Genomic DNA, 27,849 nt, shown 5'->3' on the forward strand with positions numbered 1-27,849 from the left:
TGTTGCGATTATTAGGTTCCGGAACCAGAATTTTTTTTTACTTGTACATGTTACTTCAAATGACAAATAAAGATATTTCCAACAGTTTTTGGGTGGGACAACATAACAGGGCGCTAGATAGGCAAATTCAAAACCTGTTACTTTGAATAGAACTAACTCTGGAACATAAAAAATGTTGAAACTCTAGAATGTGAATTAAAATGGTAACTAATTCTTATTCTAATAGTTTTTAGACAGGACAACCTAACAGGGCGCTAGATAGGCAAATTCAAAGACTATTATTTTGAATAAAACTAACTCCGAAACATGAAAAACTTTAATACTCCTAGATATGAATTGAAATTGTAACTAATACTTATTGCAATAGTTTTTAGACGGGACAACATAATTAGGCGCTAGATAGGCATATTCAAAGACTATTATTTTGAATAAAACTAACTCCGAAACATGAAAAACTTTAATACTCCTGGATATGAATTGAAATTGTAACTAATACTTATTGCATTAGTTTTTAGACGGAACAACATAATTGGGCGCTAGATAGGCAAATTCAAAGACTATTATTTTGAATAAAACTAACTCCGAAACATGAAAAACTTTAATACTCCAGTACGTTAATTTAAATAAAAACTTATTCTCATTTTCAAAAATTTTAGACTGGACAACATAACAGCGCGGTAGATAAAGTAATTCGAAACCTGTTATTTTGAATAAAACTAATGTCGGAACATGAAAAATGTTAAAACTCCAGTATGTGAATTGAAATTGTAACTAATACTTATTGCAGTAGTTTTTAGACGGGACAACATAATTGGGCGCTAGATAGGCAAATTCAAAGACTATTTTTTTGAATAAAACTAACTCCGAAACATGAAAAACTTTAATACTCCTAGATATGAATTGAAATTGTAACTAATACTTATTGCAATAGTTTTTAGACGGGACAACATAATTAGGCGCTAGATAGGCATATTCAAAGACTATTATTTTGAATAAAACTAACTCCGAAACATGAAAAACTTTAATACTCCTGGATATGAATTGAAATTGTAACTAATACTTATTGCATTAGTTTTTAGACGGAACAACATAATTGGGCGCTAGATAGGCAAATTCAAAGACTATTATTTTGAATAAAACTAACTCCGAAACATGAAAAACTTTAATACTCCAGGATATGAATTAAAATTATAACTAATTCTTATTGCAATAGTTTTTAGACGGGACAACATAATTGGGCGCTAGACAAGCAAATTCAAAGACTATTATTTTGAATAAAACTAACTCCGAAACATGAAAAATGTTAAAACTCCAGTATGTTAATTTAAATGGAAACTTATTCTCATTTTAAAATTTTTTAGACTGGACAACATAACAGCGCGGTAGATAAAGTAATTCGAAACCTGTTATTTTGAATAAAACTAATGTCGGAACATGAAAAATATTAAAACTCCAGTATGTGAATTGAAATTGTAACTAATACTTATTGCAGTAGTTTTTAGACGGGACAACATAATTGGGCGCTAGATAGGCAAATTCAAAGACTATTATTTTGAATAAAACTAACTCCGAAACATGAAAAATGTTAAAACTCCAGTATGTGAATTGAAATTGTAACTAATACTTATTGCAGTAGTTTTTAGACGGGACAACATAATTGGGCGCTAGATAGGCAAATTCAAAGACTATTATTTTGAATAAAACTAACTCCGAAACATGAAAAATTTTAAAACTCCAGTACGTTAATTTAAATGGAAAATTATTCTCATTTTAAAAATTTTTAGACTGGACAACATAACAGCGCGGTAGATAAAGTAATTCGAAACCTGTTATTTTAAATAAAACTAATGTCGGAACATGAAAAATGTTAAAACTCCAGTATGTGAATTGAAATTGTAACTAATACTTATTGCAGTAGTTTTTAGACGGGACAACATAATTGGGCGCTAGATAGGCAAATTCAAAGACTATTATTTTGAATAAAACTAACTCCGAAACATGAAAAATGTTAATACTCCAGGATATGAATTAAAATTATAACTAATTCTTATTGCAATAGTTTTTAGACGGGACAACATAATTGGGCGCTAGACAGGCAAATTCAAAGACTATTATTTTGAATAAAACTAACTCCGAAACATGAAAAATGTTAAAACTCCAGTATGTTAATTTAAATGGAAACTTATTCTCATTTTAAAATTTTTTAGACTGGACAACATAACAGCGCGGTAGATAAAGTAATTCGAAACCTGTTATTTTGAATAAAACTAATGTCGGAACATGAAAAATATTAAAACTCCAGTATGTGAATTGAAATTGTAACTAATACTTATTGCAGTAGTTTTTAGACGGGACAACATAATTGGGCGCTAGATAGGCAAATTCAAAGACTATTATTTTGAATAAAACTAACTCCGAAACATGAAAAATGTTAAAACTCCAGTACGTTAATTTAAATGGAAACTTATTCTCATTTTAAAAATTTTTAGACTGGACAACATAACAGTGCGGTAGATAAAGTAATTTGAAACCTGTTATTTTGAATAAAACTAATGTCGGAACATGAAAAATGTTAAAACTCCAGTATGTGAATTGAAATTGTAACTAATACTTATTGCAGTAGTTTTTAGACGGGACAACATAATTGGGCGCTAGATAGGCAAATTCAAAGACTATTTTTTTGAATAAAACTAACTCCGAAACATGAAAAACTTTAATACTCCTAGATATGAATTGAAATTGTAACTAATACTTATTGCAATAGTTTTTAGACGGGACAACATAATTCGGCGCTAGATAGGCAAATTCAAAGACTATTATTTTCAATAAAACTAACTCCTAAACATGAAAAACTTTAATACTTCAGGATATGAATTGAAATTGTAACTAATTCTTATTGCAATAGTTTTTAGAAGGGACAACATAATTGGGCGCTAGATAGGCAAATTCAAAGACTATTATTTTGAATAAAACTAACTCCGAAACATGAAAAATGTTAAAACTCCAGTACGTTAATTTAAATGGAAACTTATTCTCATTTTAAAAATTTTTAGACTGGACAACATAACAGCGCGGTAGATAAAGTAATTCGAAACCTGTTATTTTAAATAAAACTAATGTCGGAACATGAAAAATGTTAAAACTCCAGTATGTGAATTGAAATTGTAACTAATACTTTTTGCAGTAGTTTTTAGACGGGACAACATAATTGGGCGCTAGATAGGCAAATTCAAAGACTATTATTTTGAATAAAACTAACTCCGAAATATGAAAAATGTTAATACTCCAGGATATGAATTAAAATTATAACTAATTCTTATTGCAATAGTTTTTAGACGGGACAACATAATTGGGCGCTAGACAGGCAAATTCAAAGACTATTATTTTGAATAAAACTAACTCCGAAACATGAAAAATGTTAAAACTCCAGTATGTTAATTTAAATGGAAACTTATTCTCATTTTAAAATTTTTTAGACTGGACAACATAACAGCGCGGTAGATAAAGTAATTCGAAACCTGTTATTTTGAATAAAACTAATGTCGGAACATGAAAAATATTAAAACTCCAGTATGTAAATTGAAATTGTAACTAATACTTATTGCAGTAGTTTTTAGACGGGACAACATAATTGGGCACTAGATAGGCAAATTCAAAGACTATTATTTTGAATAAAACTAACTCCGAAACATGAAAAACTTTAATACTCCAAGATATGAATTGAAATAGTAACTAATTCTTATTGCAATAGTTTTTAGACGGGACAACATAATTCGGCGCTAGATAGGCAAATTCAAAGACTATTATTTTCAATAAAACTAACTCCGAAACATGAAAAACTTTAATACTTCAGGATATGAATTGAAATTGTAACTAATTCTTATTGCAATAGTTTTTAGACGGGACAACATAATTGGGCGCTAGATAGGCAAATTGAAAGACTATTATTTTGAATAAAACTAACTCCGAAACATGAAAAATGTTAAAACTCCAGTACGTTAATTTAAATGGAAACTTATTCTCATTTTAAAAATTTTTAGACTGGACAACATAACAGCGCGGTAGATAAAGTAATTCGAAACCTGTTATTTTAAATAAAACTAATGTCGGAACATGAAAAATGTTAAAACTCCAGTATGTGAATTCAAATTGTAACTAATACTTATTGCAGTAGTTTTTAGACGGGACAACATAATTGGGCGCTAGATAGGCAAATTCAAAGACTATTATTTTGAATAAAACTAACTCCGAAACATGAAAAATGTTAATACTCCAGGATATGAATTAAAATTATAACTAATTCTTATTGCAATAGTTTTTAGATGGGACAACATAATTGGGCGCTAGACAGGCAAATTCAAAGGCTATTATTTTGAATAAAACTAACTCCGAAACATGAAAAATGTTAAAACTCCAGTATGTTAATTTAAATGGAAACTTATTCTCATTTTAAAAATTTTTAGACTGGACAACATAACAGCGCGGTAGATAAAGTAATTCGAAACCTGTTATTTTGAATAAAACTAATGTCGGAACATGAAAAATGTTGAAACTCCAGTATGTGAATTGAAATTGTAACTAATACTTATTGCAGTAGTTTTTAGACGGGACAACATAATTGGGCGCTAGATAGGCAAATTCAAAGACTATTATTTTGAATAAAACCAACTCCGAAACATGAAAAATGTTAAAACTCCAGTACGTTAATTTAAATGGAAACTTATTCTCATTTTAAAAATTTTTAGACTGGACAACATAACAGCGCGGTAGATAAAGTAATTCGAAACCTGTTATTTTAAATAAAACTAATGTCGGAACATGAAAAATGTTAAAACTCCAGTATGTGAATTGAAATTGTAACTAATACTTATTGCAGTAGTTTTTAGACGGGACAACATAATTGGGCGCTAGATAGGCAAATTCAAAGACTATTATTTTGAATAAAACTAACTCCGAAACATGAAAAATGTTAAAACTCCAGTACGTTAATTTAAATAGAAACTTATTCTCATTTTAAAAATTTTTAGACTGGACAACATAACAGCGCGGTAGATAAAGTAATTCGAAACCTGTTATTTTAAATAAAACTAATGTCGGAACATGAAAAATGTTAAAACTCCAGTATGTGAATTGAAATTGTAACTAATACTTATTGCAGTAGTTTTTAGACGGGACAACATAATTGGGCGCTAGATAGGCAAATTCAAAGACTATTATTTTGAATAAAACTAACTCCGAAACATGAAAAATGTTAATACTCCAGGATATGAATTAAAATTATAACTAATTCTTATTGCAATAGTTTTTAGACGGGACAACATAATTGGGCGCTAGACAGGCAAATTCAAAGGCTATTATTTTGAATAAAACTAACTCCGAAACATGAAAAATGTTAAAACTCCAGTATGTTAATTTAAATAGAAACTTATTCTCATTTTAAAAATTTTTAGACTGGACAACATAACAGCGCGGTAGATAAAGTAATTCGAAACCTGTTATTTTGAATAAAACTAATGTCGGATCATGAAAAATGTTGAAACTCCAGTATGTGAATTGAAATTGTAACTAATACTTATTGCAGTAGTTTTTAGACGGGACAACATAATTGGGCGCTAGATAGGCAAATTCAAAGACTATTATTTTGAATAAAACTAACTCCGAAACATGAAAAATGTTAAAACTCCAGTACGTTAATTTAAATGGAAACTTATTCTCATTTTAAAAATTTTTAGACTGGACAACATAACAGCGCGGTAGATAAAGTAATTCGAAACCTGTTATTTTAAATAAAACTAATGTCGGAACATGAAAAATGTTAAAACTCCAGTATGTGAATTGAAATTGTAACTAATACTTATTGCAGTAGTTTTTAGACGGGACAACATAATTGGGCGCTAGATAGGCAAATTCAAAGACTATTATTTTTAATAAAACTAACTCCGAAACATGAAAAATGTTAAAACTCCAGTACGTTAATTTAAATAGAAACTTATTCTCATTTTAAAAATTTTTAGACTGGACAACATAACAGCGCGGTAGATAAAGTAATTCGAAACCTGTTATTTTGAATAAAACTAATGTCGGAACATGAAAAATGTTAAAACTCCAGTATGTGAATTGAAATTGTAACTAATACTTATTGCAGTAGTTTTTAGACGGGACAACATAATTGGGCGCTAGATAGGCAAATTCAAAGACTATTTTTTTGAATAAAACTAACTCCGAAACATGAAAAACTTTAATACTCCTAGATATGAATTGAAATTGTAACTAATACTTATTGCAATAGTTTTTAGACGGGACAACATAATTCGGCGCTAGATAGGCAAATTCAAAGACTATTATTTTCAATAAAACTAACTCCGAAACATGAAAAACTTTAATACTTCAGGATATGAATTGAAATTGTAACTAATTCTTATTGCAATAGTTTTTAGACGGGACAACATAATTGGGCGCTAGATAGGCAAATTCAAAGACTATTATTTTGAATAAAACTAACTCCGAAACATGAAAAATGTTAAAACTCTAGTACGTTAATTTAAATGGAAACTTATTCTCATTTTAAAAATTTTTAGACTGGACAACATAACAGCGCGGTAGATAAAGTAATTCGAAACCTGTTATTTTAAATAAAACTAATGTCGGAACATGAAAAATGTTAAAACTCCAGTATGTGAATTGAAATTGTAACTAATACTTATTGCAGTAGTTTTTAGACGGGACAACATAATTGGGCGCTAGATAGGCAAATTCAAAGACTATTATTTTGAATAAAACTAACTCCGAAACATGAAAAATGTTAAAACTCCAGTACGTTAATTTAAATAGAAACTTATTCTCATTTTAAAAATTTTTAGACTGGACAACATAACAGCGCGGTAGATAAAGTAATTCGAAACCTGTTATTTTAAATAAAACTAATGTCGGAACATGAAAAATGTTAAAACTCCAAAATGTGAATTGAAATTGTAACTAATACTTATTGCAGTAGTTTTTAGACGGGACAACATAATTAGGCGCTAGATAGGCAAATTCAAAGACTATTATTTTGAATAAAACTAACTCCGAAACATGAAAAATGTTAATACTCCAGGATATGAATTAAAATTATAACTAATTCTTATTGCAATAGTTTTTAGACGGGACAACATAATTGGGCGCTAGACAGGCAAATTCAAAGGCTATTATATTGAATAAAACTAACTCCGAAACATAAAAAATGTTAAAACTCCAGTATGTTAATTTAAATAGAAACTTATTCTCATTTTAAAAATTTTTAGACTGGACAACATAACAGCGCGGTAGATAAAGTAATTCGAAACCTGTTATTTTGAATAAAACTAATGTCGGAACATAAAAAATTTTGAAACTCCAGTATGTGAATTGAAATTGTAACTAATACTTATTGCAGTAGTTTTTAGACGGGACAACATAATTGGGCGCTAGATAGGCAAATTCAAAGACTATTATTTTGAATAAAACTAACTCCGAAACATGAAAAATGTTAAAACTCCAGTACGTTAATTTAAATGGAAACTTATTCTCATTTTAAAAATTTTTAGACTGGACAACATAACAGCGCGGTAGATAAAGTAATTCGAAACCTGTTATTTTAAATAAAACTAATGTCGGAACATGAAAAATGTTAAAACTCCAGTATGTGAATTGAAATTGTAACTAATACTTATTGCAGTAGTTTTTAGACGGGACAACATAATTGGGCGCTAGATAGGCAAATTCAAAGACTATTATTTTGAATAAAACTAACTCCGAAACATGAAAAATGTTAATACTCCAGGATATGAATTAAAATTATAACTAATTCTTATTGCAATAGTTTTTAGACGGGACAACATAACAGCGCGGTAGATAGGCAAATTCAAAGACTATTATTTTGAATAAAACTAACTCCGAAACATGAAAAATGTTAATACTCCAGGATATGAATTAAAATTATAACTAATTTTTATTGCAATAGTTTTTAGTCGGGACAACATAATTGGGCGCTAGATAGGCAAATTCAAAGACTATTTTTTTAAATAAAAATAACTCCGAAACATGAAAAACTTTAATACTCCTAGATATGAATTGAAATTGTAACTAATACTTATTGCAATAGTTTTTAGACGGGACAACATAATTGGGCGCTAGATAGGCAAATTCAAAGACTATTATTTTGAATAAAACTAACTCCGAAACATGAAAAATGTTAATACTCCAGGATATGAATTAAAATTATAACTAATTTTTATTGCAATAGTTTTTAGTCGGGACAACATAATTGGGCGCTAGACAGGCAAATTCAAAGACTATTATTTTGAATAAAACTAACTCCGAAACATGAAAAATGTTAAAACTCCAGTATGTTAATTTAAATGGAAACTTATTCTCATTTTAAAAATTTTTAGACTGGACAACATAACAGCGCGGTAGATAAAGTAATTCGAAACCTGTTATTTTGAATAAAACTAATGTCGGAACATGAAAAATGTTAAAACTCCAGTATGTGAATTGAAATTGTAACTAATACTTATTGCAGTAGTTTTTAGACGGGACAACATAATTGGGCGCTAGATAGGCAAATTCAAAGACTATTATTTTCAATAAAACTAACTCCGAAACGTGAAAAACTTTAATACTTCAGGATATGAATTGAAATTGTAACTAATTCTTATTGCAATAGTTTTTAGACGGGACAACATAATTGGGCGCTAGATAGGCAAATTCAAAGACTATTATTTTGAATAAAACTAACTCCGAAACATGAAAAATGTTAATACTCCAGGATATGAATTAAAATTATAACTAATTTTTATTGCAATAGTTTTTAGTCGGGACAACATAATTGGGCGCTAGACAGGCAAATTCAAAGACTATTATTTTGAATAAAACTAACTCCGAAACATGAAAAATGTTAAAACTCCAGTATGTTAATTTAAATGGAAACTTATTCTCATTTTAAAAATTTTTAGACTGGACAACATAACAGCGCGGTAGATAAAGTAATTCGAAACCTGTTATTTTGAATAAAACTAATGTCGGAACATGAAAAATGTTAAAACTCCAGTATGTGAATTGAAATTGTAACTAATACTTATTGCAGTAGTTTTTAGACGGGACAACATAATTGGGCGCTAGATAGGCAAATTCAAAGACTATTATTTTCAATAAAACTAACTCCGAAACGTGAAAAACTTTAATACTTCAGGATATGAATTGAAATTGTAACTAATTCTTATTGCAATAGTTTTTAGACGGGACAACATAATTGGGCGCTAGACAGGCAAATTCAAAGACTATTATTTTGAATAAAACTAACTCCGAAACATGAAAAATGTTAAAACTCCAGTATGTTAATTTAAATGGAAACTTATTCTCATTTTAAAAATTTTTAGACTGGACAACATAACAGCGCGGTAGATAAAGTAATTCGAAACCTGTTATTTTGAATAAAACTAATGTCGGAACATGAAAAATGTTAAAACTCCAGTATGTGAATTGAAATTGTAACTAATACTTATTGCAGTAGTTTTTAGACGGGACAACATAATTGGTCGCTAGATAGGCAAATTCAAAGACTATTATTTTGAAAAAAACTAACTCCGAAACATGAAAAACTTTAATACTCCTAGATATGAATTGAAATTGTAACTAATACTTATTGCAATAGTTTTTAGACGGGACAACATAATTCGGCGCTAGATAGGCAAATTCAAAGACTATTATTTTGAATAAAACTAACTCCGAAACATGAAAAACTTTAATACTTCAGGATATGAATTGAAATTGTAACTAATTCTTATTGCAATAGTTTTTAGACGGGACAACATAATTGGGCGCTAGATAGGCATATTCAAAGACTATTATTTTGAATAAAACTAACTCCGAAACATGAAAAATGTTAAAACTCCAGTACGTTAATTTAAATGGAAACTTATTCTCATTTTAAAAATTTTTAGACTGGACAACATAACAGCGCGGTAGATAAAGTAATTCGAAACCTGTTATTTTAAATAAAACTAATGTCGGAACATGAAAAGTGTTAAAACTCCAGTATGTGAATTGAAATTGTAACTAATACTTATTGCAGTAGTTTTTAGACGGGACAACATAATTGGGCGCTAGATAGGCAAATTCAAAGACTATTATTTTGAATAAAACTAACTCCGAAACATGAAAAATGTTAATACTCAAGGATATGAATTAAAATTATAACTAATTCTTATTGCAATAGTTTTTAGACGGGACAACATAATTGGGCGCTAGACAGGCAAATTCAAAGACTATTATTTTGAATAAAACTAACTCCGAAACATGAAAAATGTTAAAACTCCAGTATGTTAATTTAAATGGAAACTTATTCTCATTTTAAAAATTTTTAGACTGGACAACATAACAGCGCGGTAGATAAAGTAATTCGAAACCTGTTATTTTGAATAAAACTAATGTCGGAACATGAAAAATATTAAAACTCCAGTATGTGAATTGAAATTGTAACTAATACTTATTGCAGTAGTTTTTAGACGGGACAACATAATTGGGCGCTAGATAGGCAAATTCAAAGACTATTATTTTGAATAAAACTAACTCCGAAACATGAAAAATGTTAATACTCCAGGATATGAATTAAAATTATAACTAATTCTTATTGCAATAGTTTTTAGACGGGACAACATAATTGGGCGCTAGACAGGCAAATTCAAAGGCTATTATTTTGAATAAAACTAACTCCGAAACATGAAAAATGTTAAAACTCCAGTATGTTAATTTAAATGGAAACTTATTCTCATTTTAAAAATTTTTAGACTGGACAACATAACAGCGCGGTAGATAAAGTAATTCGAAACCTGTTATTTTAAATAAAACTAATGTCGGAACATGAAAAATGTTAAAACTCCAGTATGTGAATTGAAATTGTAACTAATACTTATTGCAGTAGTTTTTAGACGGGACAACATAATTGGGCGCTAGATAGGCAAATTCAAAGACTATTATTTTTAATAAAACCAACTCCGAAACATGAAAAATGTTAAAACTCCAGTACGTTAATTTAAATAGAAACTTATTCTCATTTTAAAAATTTTTAGACTGGACAACATAACAGCGCGGTAGATAAAGTAATTCGAAACCTGTTATTTTGAATAAAACTAATGTCGGAACATGAAAAATGTTAAAACTCCAGTATGTGAATTGAAATTGTAACTAATACTTATTGCAGTAGTTTTTAGACGGGACAACATAATTGGGCGCTAGATAGGCAAATTCAAAGACTATTTTTTGAATAAAACTAACTCCGAAACATGAAAAACTTTAATACTCCTAGATATGAATTGAAATTGTAACTAATACTTATTGCAATAGTTTTTAGACGGGACAACATAATTCGGCGCTAGATAGGCAAATTCAAAGACTATTATTTTCAATAAAACTAACTCCGAAACATGAAAAACTTTAATACTTCAGGATATGAATTGAAATTGTAACTAATTCTTATTGCAATAGTTTTTAGACGGGACAACATAATTGGGCGCTAGATAGGCAAATTCAAAGACTATTATTTTGAATAAAACTAACTCCGAAATATGAAAAATGTTAAAACTCCAGTACGTTAATTTAAATGGAAACTTATTCTCAATTTAAAAATTTTTAGACTGGACAACATAACAGCGCGGTAGATAAAGTAATTCGAAACCTGTTATTTTAAATAAAACTAATGTCGGAACATGAAAAATGTTAAAACTCCAGTATGTGAATTGAAATTGTAACTAATACTTATTGCAGTAGTTTTTAGACGGGACAACATAGTTGGGGGCTAGATAGGCAAATTCAAAGACTATTATTTTGAATAAAACTAACTCCGAAACATGAAAAATGTTAATACTCCAGGATATGAATTAAAATTATAACTAATTCTTATTGCAATAGTTTTTAGACGGGACAACATAATTGGGCGCTAGACAGGCAAATTCAAAGACTATTATTTTGAATAAAACTAACTCCGAAACATGAAAAATGTTAAAACTCCAGTACGTTAATTTAAATGGAAACTTATTCTCATTTTAAAAATTTTTAGACTGGACAACATAACAGCGCGGTAGATAAAGTAATTCGAAACCTGTTATTTTGAATAAAACTAATGTCGGAACATAAAAAATGTTAAAACTCCAGTATGTGAATTGAAATTGTAACTAATACTTATTGCAGTAGTTTTTAGACGGGACAACATAATTGGGCGCTAGATAGGCAAATTCAAAGACTATTATTTTGAATAAAACTAACTCCGAAACATGAAAAACTTTAATACTCCTAGATATGAATTGAAATTGTAACTAATACTTATTGCAATAGTTTTTAGAAGGGACAACATAATTCGGCGCTAGATAGGCAAATTTAAAGACTATTATTTTGAATAAAACTAACTCCGAAACATAAAAAATGTTAAAACTCCAGTATGTTAATTTAAATGGAAACTTATTCTCATTTTAAAAATTTTTAGACTGGACAACATAACAGCGCGGTAGATAAAGTAATTCGAAACCTGTTATTTTGAATAAAACTAATGTCGGAACATGAAAAATGTTAAAACTCCAGTATGTGAATTGAAATTGTAACTAATACTTATTGCAGTAGTTTTTAGACGGGACAAAATAATTGGTCGCTAGATAGGCAAATTCAAAGACTATTATTTTGAAAAAAACTAACTCCGAAACATGAAAAACTTTAATACTCCTAGATATGAATTGAAATTGTAACTAATACTTATTGCAATAGTTTTTAGACGGGACAACATAATTCGGCGCTAGATAGGCAAATTCAAAGACTATTATTTTGAATAAAACTAACTCCGAAACATGAAAAACTTTAATACTCCAGGATATGAATTGAAATAGTAACTAATTTTTATTGCAATAGTTTTTAGACGGGACAACATAATTGGGCGCTAGACAGGCAAATTCAAAGACTATTATTTTGAATAAAACTAACTCCGAAACATGATAAATGTTAAAACTCCAGTACGTTAATTTAAATGGAAACTTATTCTCATTTTAAAAATTTTTAGACTAGACAACATAACAGCGCGGTAGATAAAGTAATTCGAAACCTGTTATTTTGAATAAAACTAATGTCGGAACTCGAAAAATGTTAAAACTCCAGTATGTGAATTGAAATTGTAACTAATACTTATTGCAGTAGTTTTTAGACGGGACAACATAATTGGGCGCTAGATAGGCAAATTCAAAGACTATTATTTTGAATAAAACTAACTCCGAAACATGAAAAACTTTAATACTCTTAGATATGAATTGAAATTGTAACTAATACTTATTGCAATAGTTTTTAGACGGGAAAACATAATTCGGCGCTAGATAGGCAATTTCAAAGACTATTATTTTCAATAAAACTAACTCCGAAACATGAAAAACTTTAATACTCCAGGATATGAATTGAAATTGTAACTAATTCTTATTGCAATAGTTTTTAGACGGGACAACATAATTGGGCGCTAGATAGGCAAATTCAAAGACTATTATTTTGAATAAAACTAACTCCGAAACATGAAAAACTTTAATACTTTAGGATATAAATTGAAATTGTAACTAATTCTTATTGCAATAGTTTTTAGACGGGACAACATAATTGGGCGCTAGATAGACTAATTCGAAACCTGTTATTTTGAATAAAACTAACGTCTGAACATGGAAAATGTTAATACTCCAGGATATGAATTAAAATTATAACTAATTCTTATTGCAATAGTTTTTAGACAGGACAACATAATTGGGCGCTAGACAGGCAAATTCAAATACTATTATTTTGAATAAAACTAACTCCGAAACATGAAAAATGTTAAAACTCTAGTACGTTAATTTAAATGGAAACTTATTCTCATTTTAAAAATTTTTAGACTGGACAACATAACAGCGCGGTAGATAAAGTAATTCGAAACCTGTTATTTTGAATAAAACTAATGTCGGAACATGAAAAATGTTAAAACTCCAGTATGTGAATTGAAATTGTAACTAATACTTATTGCAGTAGTTTTTAGACGGGACAACATAATTGGGCGCTAGATAGGCAAATTCAAAGACTATTATTTTCATTAAAACTTACTCCGAAACATGAAAAACTTTAATACTTCAGGATATAAATTGAAATTGTAACTAATTCTTATTGCAATAGTTTTTAGACGGGACAACATAATTGGGCGCTAGATAGGCATATTCAAAGACTATTATTTTGAATAAAACTAACTCCGAAACATGAAAAACTTTAATACTCCTAGATATGAATTGAAATTGTAACTAATACTTATTGCAATAGTTTTTAGACGGGACAACATAATTCGGCGCTAGATAGGCAAATTCAAAGACTATTATTTTCAATAAAACTAACTCCGAAACATGAAAAACTTTAATACTCCAGGATATGAATTGAAATAGTAACTAATTCTTATTGCAATAGTTTTTAGACGGGACAACATAATTGGGCGCTAGACAGGCAAATTCAAAGACTATTATTTTGAATAAAACTAACTCCGAAACATGATAAATGTTAAAACTCCAGTACGTTTATTTAAATGGAAACTTAATCTCATTTTAAAAATTTTTAGACTAGACAACATAACAGCGCGGTAGATAAAGTAATTCGAAACCTGTTATTTTGAATAAAACTAATGTCGGAACTCGAAAAATGTTAAAACTCCAGTATGTAAATTGAAATTGTAACTAATACTTATTGCAGTTGTTTTTAGACGGGACAACATAATTGGGCGCTAGATAGGCAAATTCAAAGACTATTATTTTGAATAAAACTAACTCCGAAACATGAAAAACTTTAATACTTTTAGATATGAATTGAAATTGTAACTAATACTTATTGCAATAGTTTTTAGACGCGACAACATAATTCAGCGCTAGATAGGCAAATTCAAAGACTATTATTTTCAATAAAACTAACTCCGAAACATGAAAAACTTTAATACTCCAGGATATGAATTGAAATTGTAACTAATTCTTATTGCAATAGTTTTTAGACGGGACAACATAATTGGGCGCTAGATAGGCAAATTCAAAGACTATTATTTTGAATAAAACTATCTCCGAAACATGAAAAACTTTAATACTTCAGGATATGAATTGAAATTGTAACTAATTCTTATTGCAATAGTTTTTAGACGGGACAACATAATTGGGCGCTAGATAGACTAATTCGAAACCTGTTATTTTGAATAAAACTAACGTCTGAACATGGAAAATGTTAATACTCCAGGATATGAATTAAAATTATAACTAATTCTTATTGCAATAGTTTTTAGACGGGACAACATAATTGGGCGCTAGACAGGCAAATTCAAATACTATTATTTTGAATAAAACTAACTCCGAAACATGAAAAATGTTAAAACTCTAGTACGTTAATTTAAATGAAAACTTATTCTCATTTTAAAAATTTTTAGACTGGACAACATAACAGCGCGGTAGATAAAGTAATTCGAAACCTGTTATTTTGAATAAAACTAATGTCGGAACATGAAAAATGTTAAAACTCCAGTATGTGAATTGAAATTGTAACTAATACTTATTGCAGTAGTTTTTAGACGGGACAACATAATTGGTCGCTAGATAGGCAAATTCAAAGACTATTATTTTGAAAAAAACTAACTCCGAAACATGAAAAACTTTAATACTCCTAGATATGAATTGAAATTGTAACTAATACTTATTGCAATAGTTTTTAGACGGGACAACATAATTCGGCGCTAGATAGGCAAATTCAAAGACTATTATTTTCAATAAAATTAACTCCGAAACATGAAAAACTTTAATACTCCAGGATATGAATTGAAATTTAACTAATTCTTATTGCAATAGTTTTTAGACGGGACAACATAACCGGGCGCTAGATAGGCAAATTCAAAGACTATTATTTTGAATAAAACTAACTCCGAAACATGAAAAACTTTAATACTCCAGGATATGAATTGAAATTGTAACTAATTCTTATTGCAATAGTTTTTAGACGGGACAACATAACCGGGCGCTAGATAGGCAAATTCAAAGACTATTATTTTGAATAAAACTAAATCCGTAACATAAATGTGAATGGAAATGGTGAGTAATTTTTATTGCAATATTTTTTAGAAGGGAAGACAACCCGGCGCTAGGTCAACTAATTCCGTGGACATTATATTTTGTACACAACTAACTTCATAACTTGAAAAATTGCAAGACTCCCCTAGATTACTTCAAATGGCAACTTTTTCGAATTTCAATAGTTTTTATATGGTCGACTTATAGATGATTTATTTTTGTTTAAAACCTATTCGAGAACTTAAAATTTTAGGACTAATGTACGTTATTCTAAATATTACATGATTAAGTTACAATTAGTTTTTATAATGGCAGATTTTATAGCACAATGAGAAAACTCGTATTATTTTATTTTTGATTAATTTATTAAACATAACGAAACTGTATTTTCAAAATTTTTTGATTTGCGAATATATACATTTTAAAGATTTTTTTTAATAATTATGAATTGTTAATTCAATTAATAATGCTTAACATGCTTTAAGTACTACAAACAAATTAAAATTAAACTAAATAACATTGCGTAGAAACTATTTTTTAATCATTTATTCACGAGGACACACTTTGCATAATTCTGAATTCATATAATTATTTATCAATTGTTAATTCAGTCAATAATGTTTTACATGTTTTAAGTTCTATAAATTAATTAAAATTAATCCTAATAGCATTGCGTAGAAACTATTTTTTATACATTCATTCACGAGGACAGACTTTGCATGCCTTTGTACAAGCTTCACACGTATAAAATGTTGATTTTTTTGTAGTCTGTATTGTCTCTAAATTTTTGTTTTAAACAAATTGTATGTGCCCATCTTCTACATAAATCGCACATTACCATTGTTTTATTTGGGTCTGTGTTTATGCAATATTGACAGCTATCTTTTAAGTTCTTCGATTTCTTCAGTAGATTATCAGCTATTTTCATTCTGTATTGGTTCGGTTTAAAGTTAAAATTGAAAGTTCTATTTTTTCCTATGCAATCTAAGTAATACATTACGTATACGCCGCAATTATATCCATCTGTCTGCAAAGGACGTCCTCTTGGTGGATCACTTGATACCCAGTTTTTATTGAGTAATTTGAATTTGTGGTTTCCAGATTGAATGTAGTTTGTAAATGCTGTAAATGCTCTTTCACTATCAAGGCATTTTTGTATGCTTTGAGGATTGACAACCATTACCTCACTTGTGTCTACATCTATAATCATGGCTCTCCAATGGTCTGCGTATAGATAAGGCAACTTTTCCACTTTTTGGTAGGCTGATGTTATATATGGGACTGTCTTCGTCCATAGTTTTGTTAGAAAAATCTCCTACAATAGAACAGGATAAGGTTGTTGGAATATATTTTACATTTTTCCATGTCGGTAAATTAATTGCTGCAAAGCAGTCTATGACATCTCCATCAATCCATGCTGATTTGCCTTCACTTTTTGTATCTAAAGTTCGATAAGCGTTGCCATTTAAATAAAAATTTACATCACCAATTGACCTTGTACTTAGATAAATTCCAATTATGTAATTGTCTGAAGTGTACTTATTATAATACTCTCTGTCATGAAACAGAGTATTCTTCATTGCTGTTTGATGCGTAGAGCAATCACTTCTATCTAGAGGGCGAGTTTTTATCTCTTCTAGATTCTTGCAAATTTTTTTCAGAGTGTGACCATCAAAATGTGTAGGAATTTTTCTTTTCTTTGGTTTGCTCCATTCTTCTTTTGGATTTGCTGAAGGATGATGGTGTACTAAGATCTGATTATCTTCGTTTGGTTCTTCTTCTTCCACATGTCGGTTCAGCCCTTCAGTTTCAATGTTTTTATTAAATTGTTTAGATTTTTTTCCTTCGTCACTAGTTTCTTTTTCAGTCCTTTCGCCCTTTGCTGTCCTTTGATTTACTTTTACATGATTTCTTCATTTTAAACTCAATTTCTCTATAAATATACGACAGTTTTGATTAGTATACGATTTCATTCCTAACACAAACTCCGAAATAGTCGTAGGTAATTGGTTTTTAAATAAATTTGTTTTCACAAATCCATAAAATCCTTCGACTGTTCCATTACTTAGTCGTGGTACTGAAGGGAGGTTTCCTTTTAAAAGTAAAGCTGTAAACATACAAGCATATGGCATATAATTATTTGTTATAAAATGCGCTAATGCTGGGCAATGATACTCATTTTTAACGTCATCAGCTGAAACACTTTCTTGTACAGAATCTAATATTTTTTTATATCTCTTCCAAAATGCTGAGTTTTGATAAATTGTGTTGTGTACATTTTTATTTTCACTATAAAGAACTTTGTTTTCTTCTGAGATAGCAGGATCAATTACTTTTTCAGGGATATCTTTCTTTTCAAAACCTGCTAAAACTGCAATGCTAGCAGAAGCTTCTTCGCGGCTAGTAGTCAATAAGACAGATACAATCGCTTTGAAAACTATATCTAATTCTTCCAGTGTTGTGCAAAGTATCATGCGTGATAAACAATCTAAATAAAAATCAATATTTAGCCAACATTTTCTAAATTTTGCTCGAATTGTTAGCCTGAAGTTGGTTGCTATATGATAGCAGCAAATGTGAACTATTTTTGTAGATTTAGGGAAAATACCATCATCTAAGATACAATTAAAAGCCAAATCTAAATATTGCGATGTTGACAGTCCATTCCACTCCTTATTTATTGCAATGATTGAGGCCCAACTCCAGTCCACAACAATTGCTTTTACGTTAGACAAATTGTATCCATTACTTTTGGCAAAGTACAAAAAACTTCCCATAAAGTTCCCAATAGTAGTAGCATCATGCTTTTCGCTTATCATTTCAGCCAAAGGGATAAACATTTGTTTTTTTCTCAGGACGAGAGTATACCAAAGAATTTTACAAGCCGGGATATCTCTTGGTTTCATTACAGTTCCACCAGTAGCATCAAAAAATAGGACCTCATCTTCAGGACTAAGAATTTCTAATTGATTTTTCGAATACATTTGAATGTTTATTGGCAAACTGCATTGTTGGATATAAACATTATTGTTATTTAACTCCTCAATTTTTTGTTGAAATAAATTACTTAAATCTTTAGATGCAAGAACTAAATCATTTCGATGCCTAAATTCTGAATTTGCTTTATGGTATACTGTTAAACTTCTTAAGTGTTGATTGTGTCCATTGTGCGCTACTTCTGGATCAACTTCTTCGCTGAGTTTCAATTGTAATTGTTTAGGAGTCATTTTCTGCATCTGTAGTTGAACCTTTAACCGTTCTTTACCACGGAGCGTTTGAAATATTGGTTGCCCTAAGTGCTTTGCCGTATTCCATTTAGTACAGGAAATAAATACATTGGTTGTTTCAGTCCAAACATTTGTCAAAATCAATCTAAAATCTTGATCGTGTGACTCATAGGCACAATATCCATAACCTGTCATGGTTCCATTTTTATTAAGTTTAAATCCTCTTTTATACCTTACAAGACATCTGCTCGGTAGAAAATTTATCAACGCTTTATCCAATTCTTGTTTAATATATTCATCAGAAAAATAACCCATTTCATCTTTAAATAGTTCAGTCAATATTTCAAAATATCCTAACTCACATTTGTACTTCGCATCTGTTTTTGGTATCGTTTTAGGAGTTACGTGTCTTTGCATTTTATTAACATTGGCTTGAGATTCCTTATCATTTTCAATATAACCTTCAAAATTTTCAGATTCAGTAGATGAAAACGAAGTATTACTAACGCTATTATCTTCTGATAATTCTTCTGATTTCTCATTAATTTCTTCACTTAAATCTCTACAATCTTCAATTTCATTTAGTGTTTTCTGATACTTAGAAGCTGTTTCTTCTAATGAATTAAAAGAATTATTTCGCAAATTAACTGTAATGTCTGAAAGTTCCGTGGAAAAATTATCTTTGAAGAAATCTTGAAAGCAATTCTCGACACCATTTTCTAGTAAATTTTTCGGAGTTGATGTCTTAAATACTTCTTCATTATCTTCTGAAAATGAAAATTATTGATATGTAAAATGAGAAATTCTCCTATTAGCAACAGATACTTCAGGATATCCTATAGACGTCTTAGGCGTATCCGAAATTAGGATATACACGGGATCTCCTGGGAATATCCTAATTTTCCCGGACTAATGATTATTTCTAGGACATCTGCAGGAAATCCTGAATATCAGGATGCTATCGGCGTTGTATCATATAAAGGTTATTATAATAACACAATAATGTTTTCCATCTCTCATTGAAAAGGAACTTTAAGCAAAATGCAACAAAATAGGTCAAATTTTATCTAAATTCTGAGGTAAATATGGCCCTAATCAGAGGCCTCTTTTTCATCCATAGGTTTAAAAATAGGTCAAAATTGACCTATATTTTGACGTAACGTAAACGGTCTTCATAGGATCATTGTTAAAAATTTGTTGTTTACAAACAGTTATTGTAGGTAAGTTTTTTTATGTGGTTGTTTAAAATTCGTTACCGTGCAACGGTTTCTATGAAAAAACCGAAAAAAGAAATGTTATTTTAACATTAAGAGTGGTGTTAAAACTACACGCAGCATTTTCAACAAAAAAAATTGTCTGAAAACAAAACCATCTCAAAACAACACGTAACGAATTTAACACATTTCTTTCTGTGTATAAGGATCAGTCTCTTAACAAAAAACTTTTTATTTCTCCACCCAAACTTTGCTAAACTCTTTCCGTATGAAATATTATCATAATATGTTCTACTGTACTTCACTTCGTCCATATTATTTTGATGTATTTTGATGAATGTTGTTAAATTTTGCCCAAAATTTATCTTCCACACGAGATAATATTATTGAGAAATGGTTAATTCTCCTCATAGTATACAATCTAGTTCCCAAGTAAAAAAATCTGCAGAAATTCTGCAGATATCTCAGGATGTCCAAAGGTTATCCACATGATTTCCTAGTATATCCAAAAGTTATCCATGAGATATCCAAACTACCTAGGGAAGACTAGGTGCAGTTGTTACAATTTTGATAAAAACAGTTACTGTGCTTAGAGTTTAACTCCAATTTCTTTGGTTAAACGATTAAATCAAAGGTATATTATCTAGTTTTAAAAGGTCACAATTGATTTAGCTCTATATCTATTATTTAATTAACTTGAATCATTTAAGTGACAGCTTGTAAATTGGAACAACTGCACAAAGTGATTGTCGATTGTGACAATACCAAGAATCATCTATAACATTTCTAAATTGAAGACAAATAATTTCTTATAACAACTTTCATTAACCTTTAAACTAATATGCCGGTCTCATAGACCGCTACAAAAATTTTTTTTCCTTATAACTTTTTTTCAAAGTATAATAACAACTTGAGCTTTTCAGTAGCTTCATATTTTATAAAAATCTGTTAGTTGACAACTTTTTCAAAAAATTTTTATTTTTCAAAATCGTTAAATTTTGTTATGTAACATATGTAAAAATAAAAGAATTTAATGAAAATAATATAAAAATGACTTTTTTATGTTAGAAAGTAAAAAATATTTACAATAGTTGTCTTTAGAAAATTATAAATTACTAAAAAACCGTAAAAAAGCTTTTTAACCCTTTAACGCCCAAATGGACAAAATTTTGGCATGAAGTTTGAGGACTTATTTCGGTACTTAAAAATCAATAGAAAAATTCACGAATCATCATTTCTTATGCTTTCATATGCACTCTATCGAATGGCGTTAAAAAAAAGTCAAAAATTTATAAACAAAAAAGTTATTAATGTTTTTTATAAAAAAAGTCCGATTTTTTTCCAATTTTTGTTTAATTTTCAATTTTTTCTACTATGAAATAGCGAAAAAATAATTCCAAATGTCACAAATAACGTGACATAGATATACAACCTAGAAGATAGGACTATAGAGAAAATTAAAAATTAAAATGGCGGCTCAAAACTGGAGTTTGAAGTTCAAATTTTTTTCAAAATTTCATTCGAAAGTACGAAATTGTTAAAAGTGTTTAGATCAGCTTGAAATTTGTTACTCGGTGGTTTTAGGGGTCGCTGATCACGAATCAGAAGTCCAATTTTCAAAATTCAAAATGGCGGATCCAATATGGCGGCTAATTTTTTTTAAAAACTAATTAAATTTGCTTGAAACTTGTTACTGGGGGGTTTTTGGGGTCTCTGATTATGAATATGAAATCCAATTTTTAAAATTCAAAATGGCGGATCTAATATGGCCGACAAATTTTTCAAAAATTCATTAGATTAGCTTGGAATTTGTTACTCTGGGGTTTTAGGGGTCGATGATCACGAATCAGAAGTCCAATTTTCAAAATTTAAAATGGCGGATCCAATATGGCGGACAATTTTTGTAAAAACTCATTAAATTTGCTTGAAACTTGTTACTCGGGGGTTTTTGGGGTCGCTTATTACGAATATAATATCCAATTTTTAAAATTCAAAATAGGGATCCAATATGGCCGAAATTTTCAGTTGAAATTTGATAATCACGTTCTTTAGCCATTGAAATACTTAAAATATTTTTAATGTTTTCCAACTTTCACCACGTGGAGGTAAACGTGAACTGGAAAATCTTTTTTTTTATTTTTAAATTTTATATATTTTTTTACTGTTTTATTTTTTTATGTATTTTTCTTCTTTTATTTGTTATTATAATTTTTGAATTTAAAGGTAAAAAAATAGAAATGCATGTTTTATTTTAATCATTACTTATTTCAGGGTCAAATTGAAAAAAACAATTTTTTTTATCTCCAGCTTGAAGCTCTTGTAAAACCTTTCAAAAATCATTCTTCATAGTTTTAATTCGATTAAATTTACTTATCAATATATTAAATCGAAAAAAAAATAATTTAAAAAAAGACTTATCAGTTCACGTTTACCTCTACGCGGTGAAAGCTGGAAAACATTAAAAATATTTTTAATATTTTAATGGCTAAAGATTGTGATTATCAAATTTCAACTGAAAATTTGTCTGTCATATTGAAGCGGCCATGTTTTATTTTAAAAATTGGACATTATAATCGTGATCAGCGACCCCTAAAATCCCCGAGTAACACATTTTAAGCTAATATAATGAATTTTTGAAAATTTGTCGGCCAAATTAAATCCGCCATTTAAAATTTTAAAAATTGGATATTATATTCGTAATAAGCGACCCCAAAAACCCCCGAGTAACAAGTTTCAAGCAAATTTAATGAGTTTTTACAAAAATTGTCCGCCATATTGGATCCGCCATTTTGAATTTTGAAAATTGGACTTCTGATTCGTGATCAGCGATCCCTAAAACCCCCGAGAAACAAATTTCAAGCTAACCTAATAAATTTTTGAAAAATTTGTTAGCCATATTAGATCCGCCATTTTGAATTTTAAAAATTGGATTTCATATTCATAATTAGCGACCCCAAAAACCCCCGAGTAACAAGTTTCAAGCAAATTTAATTAGTTTTTAAAAAAAATTAGCCGCCATATTGGATCCGCCATTTTGAATTTTGAAAATTGGACTTCTGATTCGTGATCAGCGACCCCTAAAACCCCCAAGTAACAAATTTCAAGCTGATCTAAACACTTTTAACAATTTCGTACTTTCGAATCAAATTTTGAAAAAAATTTGAACTTCAAACTCCAGTTTTGAGCCGCCATTTTAATTTTTAATTTTCTCTATAGTCCTATCTTCTAGGTAATATATCTATGTCACGTTATTTGTAACATTTGGAATTATTTTTTCGCTATTTCATAGTAGAAAAAATTGAAAATTAAACAAAAATTGGAAAAAAATCGGACTTTTTTTATAAAAAACATTAATAACTTTTTTGTTTATAAATTTTTGACTTTTTTTTAACGCCATTCGATAGAGTGCATATGAAAACATAAGAAATGATGATTCGTGAATTTTTCTATTGATTTTTAAGTACCGAAATAAGTCCTCAAACTTCATGCCAAAATTTTGTCCATTTGGGCGTTAAAGGGTTAAAGCTTAATCCTCGTATAATTGATATTAAAAAAAACTTTGTTAAGTATAAAGGTCTATTAATTATTTAAAAAATATCAGGCAGAGAAATATTTACTTTTGGCCTCAAAAAACTAATGTACCTATTTTTTACTTGTAAAGCTTGCACATAATTTTTAAACATATTGCAGTAAGTTCTTACATAAAAACTTAACATTTTTCTCTTTGGAACCCTATCTCTATAACTAACTTTTTCTGAGATATTCCATTTGTAACAACTGCACAGCGTAACAACCGCACCTAGTCTCCCCTATTTTTAGGATACTTTTAGGATATCTCTAGGACGTGCGTAGGATACCCAGCAGGTTATCCTGATGATATATTTCGGATATTATCAGATTATTCTGATGATAACTCCTGGGCAACCTGAGAATATCCTACACAACTCCTAAGGATATATTAAAAATATCCTACATTTTATCCCATGTATAACCTTTGGATATACTAGGATATCATGTGGATAACCATTTGATATCCTACGATTTCTTAGTACGTCCAAAGGTTATCTGTGGAATATCCAAACCACCGATTTGTAGAATAATTTTATCATATATCTAGGACGTATATAGGATATCTTCAAATTATCCTGTTTATATCTCCAGGTTATCATTATAATAACTCCAGGATAATGTGAGAACATCCTACTTACGTCCTAGGGGTATCCTTAAAATATCCTACAAATCGGCGGTTTGGATATCCCGCGGATAACCTTGGGGTATTCTAGGATATCATGTGGATAACCTTGGGATATTTTAAGATATTCTGCGGATATTTTGGGATATCGATAGAACATGAAGTTCTCAAGTTTTTAATTTTTCTAAGCAAGATAATAATCATAAATCTATTAATTTTCAATAAGTAGAATTCTCAGAAAAACAATTATAGAAAAAAAATATTTTAAAGAAGAGTTTTATTTTTGCAGAAACAGATAATGTACACTACGAGGAGAATCTCCTGCAAATATTATTGTGTCATATTTTTCTCAGAGTCTCTTTTAGAACTCACTAAAGAGAAGTTTGCTTTTAATGAATTTATATTAATTATAATTATTATAAAAGTAAAATATAAATAGGTTAAATAAGTAATTACCTATTTAACCCAGCAAGTTACAAAATTGGACAATATCAAACAAAATATTAGTTACTATAAAAAATAAAAATAAATTTACTACAATATTACTAATTGTTACCTAAATGTTTATTAATTGTCAAAGAGTGTTCTTCACTGTCTGGCTCACTTGTAATCTTGCCATGTACAGTCTCCTTATTATCATCTACAATTACTTTTCTTTGATCTTGTAATAGGTTTGAAGTAAGTTCACGAATTCCACATGTATTTTTTTCCCACGCACGAACGATTCGTTTAACGAATTTTTTGTTATAAGGTTTTTTTCAAGTGCTTGCAAATCTATACACAAATAAAAGATTAAAATAGAAAATATTTTTAATTCAATACATTTTGTATAATTTTATGTTACAAATATTATTTATAAATCTCCTAATTTCTCTTAAAAATCATATTGAATTATTAAAATCATTTTCAATTTATGACATTATCATAAATTAATATTTTCAAGGTTAAAAGTCCTAAATTTTAAATAGTAAAATATTTAACCATGGAACAATAGAAAAATATTAACCATACGTGTGTATTTTAAGTAGATTCTCAAACAAAACAAACTTTTAAATAGACAATAAGTTGATATTTTATTTTAATAAATATTTTTAATAAAATTATTTGTTATTAAAGTAAACTCAATAAAAGTACAACTATTGAAAACAATCGCTTTAAAAATAAAGCAGACTAGCAAAATTAGAAAATAAAATAATAATAATAAAATAATTTAACCTTTCCACATAGAGATGTTTGAGAACAACACGAAAAGTCTACTTCACTTATGTTCTCTACATTATGTGATATTGCAGAAGCCCAACTTGAAATCTGTCTATCAATATTTACTTCTTTTAAAGATGAATTGATGTTTGTCATGATAAAATTAAAATAAAAAAATTTTTTTACTTTGACAGAAAGTTACATGGTAAATGTTTCACAAAAAAAACAAATGACATAATAGAAACAGTTAACACTGTTCATTCCTATGTGTTATTATCTATATGAAAATAATTAAATTCTTAAAAAGAATTTTATGCATAAAAAATTTTTAATAATTTAAATTTAAACGAGAATTTTTTTTAATGTTTGAACATAGTTAAATTAGTTTTTCAAAGAATTGTATTACTTTTAAAAATAATTGAATTTCTGCAATCATTTCTATTTTTTCCACAAGTTAATTTTTGTTTGTGTTTTTAATTTATATTACTCTATAAATTCATTATTTTAAATAATTAATTAAATACATATTAAAATTTAACTTACTTCAAAAGATTTTAAATTATTGAAATTTTTTTAAAAATGTAAGTTCTGTTTCTTATTAAATTTATTTAAAATTGAAATTTTATAAGAATTTTAAATTGAAACAATTTCAATTTCCTATAATTATTAAAATTAAAAGTAGTATTAAATTTATGTTGTCCTGTTTAAAAATTATTGGAATAAGAATTAGTTTCCATTATAGTTAACATACTGGAATATTAAAGATTTTCATGTTCCGGAGTTAGTTCTATTCAAAATAACAGATTTCCAATACGCCAACCTAGCGCCTGGTTATGTTGTCCCATCTAAAAATTATTGGAATAAGAATTAGTTACCATTTCAATTCATATCCTGGAGTAATAAAGTTTTTCATGTTCCGGAGTTAGTTTTATTCAAAAAAACAGGTTTCTAGTTGGCCTATCTAGCGCCCTGTTATGTTGTCCCGTCTAAAAACTATTGCAATAAGAATTAGTTACAATTTCAATTCATATCCTGAAGTATTAAAGTTTTTCATGTTTCGGAGTTAGTTTTATTCAAAATAATAGTCTTTGAATTTGCCTATCTAGCGCCCTGTTATGTTGTCACACCCAAAAACGGTTGGAAATTTTTTCATTTGTCGTTTGAAGTAACATGTAAAGGTAAAAAATATTTCTGGTTTCGGAACCTAATAATCGCAACATTTATATAATATGTATTATATTATGTAAAGGGTACTTTTCACCCGTTTATTTACCAAATAAACAAATAATCTCTTTATTATTTTTTTTTAAATAAAATATTAGAGGAGGTCGGGGTATTATTGGACACACTTTTATTTTGTCCAGAAGCTCTAAAAAAGTTATTTTTCTCAAAATTTTAAAGCTTGCTTTTGTAGTACGATAAATAACCTTTCTTTTCATACCAGAAATGTGACCTAATTGTTTAAAATTGTACACTCTGTATCAGTTGGCGCAAAAAACTGGTTTTTGAGATTTTAAAAAATCTCGGGGTATTTTATTGGACAGTTTTGTAAATCAATAAAAAATGAATATTACTGCTGGAGGCTCTACCATCTGACAATGATGTGGACTACTGTCTCATCTATTTAAACTTTCTGCCAAGGAAATTGACAGCCGCAAACTCCATTAAATGCGATGAATATAGTCGTTCAGTGCATTTGAAGAAGTCTATTAAATTGACGTAACAACTTTGATACATGCAAAAAGTATTGATATAACAATTTAGTGCTCATTTAGTGCTAATTTAGTGCCATATTGACAAATTTAATGCTCTTAATTAAAAAAGCAAAAATCGTGTTTACGCTACCTAAATGTTAAGCTAGCGTAATCATACCTTAAAAACTCATCAAATTTACAAAATTGACTTTGTAAGAATTTAGTGCT

The sequence above is a fragment of the Leptopilina heterotoma genome, unplaced genomic scaffold (assembly GCF_015476425.1).
Source record: "Leptopilina heterotoma isolate Lh14 unplaced genomic scaffold, ASM1547642v1 Lhet_47, whole genome shotgun sequence".
NCBI classification, from domain to species: Eukaryota; Metazoa; Arthropoda; class Insecta; order Hymenoptera; family Figitidae; genus Leptopilina; species Leptopilina heterotoma.